This window comes from Bison bison, unplaced genomic scaffold (genome assembly GCF_000754665.1).
Source record: "Bison bison bison isolate TAMUID 2011002044 unplaced genomic scaffold, Bison_UMD1.0 scf7180017864198, whole genome shotgun sequence".
NCBI lineage: Eukaryota > Metazoa > Chordata > Mammalia > Artiodactyla > Bovidae > Bison > Bison bison.
Genome location: NW_011494770.1, coordinates 5,561,208 through 5,567,207, shown reverse-complemented (window position 1 = coordinate 5,567,207; position 6,000 = coordinate 5,561,208). Strand labels below are relative to the sequence as shown.

At 35.7% G+C, this 6,000-nt stretch overlaps 1 protein-coding gene across 1 annotated transcript in view; it reads right to left on the bottom strand.

The window, feature by feature from the left end:
* The window catches only part of AHI1 (Abelson helper integration site 1), a 218,121-nt gene that overhangs the window by 182,627 nt on the left and 29,494 nt on the right, over positions 1-6,000 (bottom strand). The gene's annotated exons all lie outside the window — the stretch shown is intronic.

Genomic DNA, 6,000 nt, shown 5'->3' with positions numbered 1-6,000 from the left:
AACCTTTGTTGGCAAAGTAATGTCTCTGCTTTTGAATATACTATCTAGGTTGGTCATAACTTTCCTTCCAAGGAGTAAGTGTCTTTTAATTTCATGGCTGCAGTCACCATCTGCAGTGATTTTGGAGCCCAGAAAAATAAAGTCTCTCACTGATTCCACTGTTTCCCCATCTATTTCCCATGAAGTGATGGGACTGGATGCCATGATCTTCGTTTTCTGAATGTTGAGCTTTAAGCCAACTTTTTCACTCTCCTCTTTCACTTTCATCAAGACGCTTTTGACTTCCTCTTCACTTTCTGCCATAAGGGTGGTGTCATCTGCATATCTGAGGTTATTGATATTCCTCCTGGCAATCTTGATTCCAGCTTGTGTTTCTTCCAGTCCAGCGTTTCTCATGATGTACTCTGCATAGAAGTTAAATAAACAGGGTGACAACATACAGCCTTGACGAACTCCTTTTCCTATTTGGAACCAGTCTGTTTTTCCATGTCCAGTTCTAACTGTTGCTTCCTGACCTGCATACAAATTTCTCAAGAGGCAGATCAGGTGGTCTTGTATTCCCACCTTTCAGAATTTTCCACAGTTTATTGTGATCCACACAGTCAAAGGCTTTGGCACAGTCAATAAAGCAGAAATACATGCTTTTCTGGAACTCTCTTGCTTTTTCCATGATCCAGCAGATGTTCTCTGGTTCCTCTGCCTTTTCTAAAACCAGCTTGAACATCAGGAAGTTCACGGTTCACATATTGCTGAAGCCTGGCTTGGAGAATTTTGAGCATTACTTTACTAGCATGTGAGATGAGTGCAATTGTGTGGTAGTTTGAGCATTCTTTGGCATTGCCATTCCTTGGGATTGGAATGAAAACTGACCTTTTCCAGTCCTGTGGCCACTGCTGAGTTTTCCAAATTTGCTGGCATATTGAGTGCAGCACTTTCACAGCATCATCTTTCAGGATTTGGAAAGCTCAACTGAAATTCCATCACCTCCACTAGCTTTGTTCGTAGTGATGCTTTCTAAGGCCCACTTGACTTCACATTCCAGGATGTCTGGCTCTAGGTCAGTGATATCCACAAGTGATAAATGATATCAATCAGTAAACTCTAAGCAGGGTAGCTTCCAACAAAGCTATACTTAGGCACAGCATGATAAAATACTGAACCAAAGATAAACAGAAAATCTAAAGAGCAGGCAAAGGGGGAAAAAGACAACAGACCCTTCAAAGGCACAGAAATAAGATTAAAGTTGGGATTAAAAAATGATGGAGCCCAGAAGACAAGTGTATTAATACAACTTCCTGCAACCTAAAATTATATATTAACAAACATGCTTCAAAAATGAAGGTAAAGGCATTTTTAACACAACAAAATCTGAGTAAATTAGCTGGCCTGCACTGAAAGAAAGAATAAACTGAATTCTTAGCACAGATAAAAAATGAAAAAAAAAAAAAAGGAAATTTGGGAATGAATATAAATTAATATCAACTGTACAAAATGGTAATTGTAAAATCTGTGAAATTTAAAATACATGCAGCCCTAAGATACATGATGAGAAACTAGAAGGCAGGAGGGAGACAGATGCAGAGAAACTACCTGACAAGATTCAAATGGAGTCAAACTATTCTACTGTTTTAGAATAGTATATTGGAGAAGTATATTCTGTTAGAGAGTTAGTTTGTATTAGACCATAAATCAAGAATAAACTTACTGCTCTCAGAGCATGAGCAAAAAAAAAAAAAATAGTAGAAGAATGTATAATTAATAAGTTAATAGAAGAAGCAAATCTTTAAAAGTGACCTCAACAACTCAAAAGAAGCCAAGGAGAATAAGGAACATAAAACACTTAGATGGTACAGAAAAACTAACAGTGAGATGATGAACATAAGGACACAGATCATAAACAAGAAGATACCCGGGAGTGGGGCACAAGAACACTTCACATTTTCTGGGGACCTGTCCCTAAGGAGGTCACTGCCTGAGGGCTGAGATCCCACATGTGCCGGAGTAGGGGAAGAAAACCAGTGAAGGCAAAAAAGAAAGGTACATGGACACAAAGTGGCTCAAACAAAGGCTGTGCAAAGCAGCACAGGCAGGGAGCCTCGGGGACGCGGAGGCAGAAGAATAAGAGTACTGTCTGGCCCCACCTAGACCTGGAGACCGTGGACCAAGCAGAGGTTTAAAGGCTGTCCCCTTCAACCAGGTTGGCACCACTTAGGGGCACACTGTGTGTGGAAGACGATGGAGAAATGAGGAAAGGTAACAGTGTTCTATGCAAACTCAAACCGTGATGGAGAATGAACCATTAGAGATTAAAAAGGACACTGTATATTGATTACTATAGACTGAATGCTTATGTCTCCCCCAAATTCACATGCTGAAATCCTAACCTTCAATGTGATAGTATTAAGAGGTTGGGCCTTTGGAAGATGATTAGATTATGAGGGTAGAGCCTTCATGAATGGGACTAGTGCCCTTATAAAACAGAACCCAGAAAAACCTCTTGCCCCTTCCACATTGAATCTGCAAGCACCCTGATCTTGGACTTCCCAGCCTCCAGAACCATGAGTTATAAGTATTTATAATTTAAGGCATCCAGTCATGGTATTTTGTTGTAGCAGCTTGAATGGACTATGACAATGACAAAAGTGTCAATTGGATAGGAAGATAAAGCAATCCTAAGCATGTATATATTCAACAACAAAGCTCCAAAATATGCAAAGAGAAAAATGACACAAACAAAAACAGAAATGCAAAAGAATACTAGAAACTTTAATACTCATCGAATAGCTGATAGAATAAGCAGACCAAAAAAAAAAAAAATCAGGAAGATGAGAATACAATAAACTTGATCTGACATACATAGGACACCACCATACCCAGTGACATCAGAATTCACATTCTTTTCACGTGCACGTGGCATATTTACCAAACTCATCCCAAGGTGGTCATAAGACAGCCTAAATAAATTCAAGAGACTGAAATAATTCACAATATGTTCTCTGACAACAATGGAAGATAAAACCCAAAACAAAAAGATAACTAGAAACTGCTGCCTGAAACTAAACAAAACACTTCTAAACAAAACACTTCTAAATAATGAGTGATCAAAGGAGAAATTTAAATGGAAATTAAGAAATTTAAATGGAAATTAAGAAATACTTTTATGGAATGATATAGAACATATCAAAAATTTGTGGGATGCAGATAAAGTAGTGCTTGCTGCTGCTGCTGCTAAGTCACTTCAGTCGTGTCTGACTCTGTGCAACCCCATAGACGGCCTCCCACTGGGCTTCTCCGTCCCTGAGATTCTCTAGGCAAGAATATTGGAGTGGGTTGCCATTTCCTTCTCCAATGCGTGAAACTGAAAATTCAAAGTGAAGTCGCCCAGTCGAGTACAACTCTTAGTGACCCCATGGACTACAGCCTCCCAGGCTTCTCCGCCCATGGGATTTTCCAGGCAAGAGTACTGGAGTGAGGTGCCATTGCCTTCTCTGAAAGTAGTGCTTAGATGGTCATTTAATATTATTAGAAGCAAAGTGAAAGTGAAGTGAAGTCGCTCAGTCGTGTCCGACTCTTTGCGACCCCATGGACTGTAGCCTACCAAGCTCCTCTGTCCATGGGATTTTCCAGGCAATAGTACTGGAGTGGATTGCCATTTCCTTCTCCAATTAGAAGCAAAGGATGACTTAAATCTTATAAAATCTTCCTTATAAAGTTAGAAATCAACAGCAAATCAAACCCAAAGAAACTTATAAAAGGAAATAATATAGACAGAAGAAATCACTAAAATTATATACAAATCTATGATAGAATAAAAACAAAAGCTAAAGGTTGGCCCTTTAAAAATATTTATAAATTGAAAATGCTGAGATTGATGAAGAAATCAAGGGAAATCCAATTACCAGTATCAAGGGGTACCCTTTCAGATGCCATAGACATACAAAATCTGAAAATCCATATTAAATGGACAAATTCCTCAAAAAATACAGTCTATCAAAGCTGACAGAAGAAATAGAAAATATGAAGAATCTGATATTTATTAAAGAAACTAAATCTGATTTAAAATTCTTCCCAGAAAGAAAATCGTGGCCTAAGAACGTTTATTAGCAAATTCTTCCAAACATTTAAGGAAGAAATAACACCAGTTTATACAAATACAGAGAACTGAAAAAGGAAATATTTCCCAATTATTTTTAAGACCACCAAAACTTTGATGTTAATTCCGGGTATTTCAACAACAGAGAAGTACAAACAAATCTCTCTCGTGAACACAGGTACAAAAATTCTTAACAAAGTATCAGCAAATTAAATCCAGTAATACATTAAAAAAAAAAAAAAAAAAAAGCTAATACACCATCTCTGCCAGGAATACAAAGATCACTTAATAATCAAATTATCACATTAATAGAAAAAAGGGTAAAAATTAATATGATTATTTTAACAGATGCAGAAAAAGCATTTGATAAAATTCAATATCTATGAATGGTTAAAAGAAAAAAAAAACTATTACCCAATTAGGAATAATCCAATAAGGGTATTCACAAAAAAGTCTGTAACAAAGTCTCACTCAATGGTAAAATAATGGATGCTTTCCCCTAAGGATGGCAGCTAGAGAAGAGTATTTGTTATTACCACTTCTATTTAACACTATAATCAAAATTCTAGGCAGTGTATCAAGGTAAAAATAAGGAATAAGACATAAGAATTAAAAAAGAAGCAATAAAACTATCATTATTAACAGCAACATCTATTATAAAGCTATTGTAGCTAAGACATAATAGTGATGTTAGCGTAAACCATCTAAGAATGGAGATTAGTGAAACTGATCAACTTACACAGCCACCTTATTCATGATAAAAGTGACACTGAAATGCAGGGGCAAAGATGCTCTCTTCAGCAAATGGTATTAGGTCAAGTACATATGCATACATGAGAAAATAATGGGTCTGGACCACTACCTATCCCCATACATATAAGTCTATTCCAAGTAAACTGCAAATCTAAAAGTGAAAACTGAAACAAAAGTCTTTTTGAAAATTATATATAGAGAAACACCTTCAGGACTTGGGAAAGATTTCTTATATCACAGCACTTAAAATCAAAGGGAAAAACATGGAATACATTGGGCTATATAAAATCCTTAAATTTTGTTTTACAAAAGATATCAATACCAGTAGGAGAAATAAAATCCAGAGAGAGAAGATATTTGTGATATACATATATATGTTAAATATATTCTTATATATATATATGAAAAATTGTTATCTAGTTATATAAAACATTCACAATTAGAAAAAGGCAGACAATTCCATTTCTTAAAAAATTATACAAAAGACTTGAACAAACTTACCATGAAGGAATCCAAGTAGGCAATAAACATGAATAAGATGCTCAACTGCATTAGTTACCATGGAAATCAAATCCGTCAAAATGGAATAATCACCAAACACTTATAAGAATGACTAAAATTTTAGAATACTGACAATATAAATGTTAGTGAAGATGTAGAGCAATGGAAACTCAAATATGGCTAGTATCTACTGATAACCCAAGTGTGGAAAACGAGAAGTATCTGTTAAAGTGAAAAATATATATACTCTATGGCATAGAAACTCTACTCTACTCTATGTCTAACAATAACAAAAAATGTATACACATGCTGATTAAAAAATGTGACCAGAATGTTCATTATAGCTTTACTTATAATCGTTTAATACTAGCAACACCTCAAATGTTAATCAATAAGAAGAGGTAATTAATTGTGGTATATTCACACAATGGATATCTAAGTACAAAAACAGGACTCATGATGCATAAGCTCAAGTGCATGCAATAACAGTATAAACCTCACACAAGATAATCTGGAGCAAAAAAAGCCACAAGCAAAGAGCAGAGTATTTATAATTCTAAACATTTATCTTAAAATAGAAAAACAGGGAAAATTAACTTTGTGTTAGATGTTAAAATAGTACTCACTCCTGTAGGACAATGAACTAGAAGGGA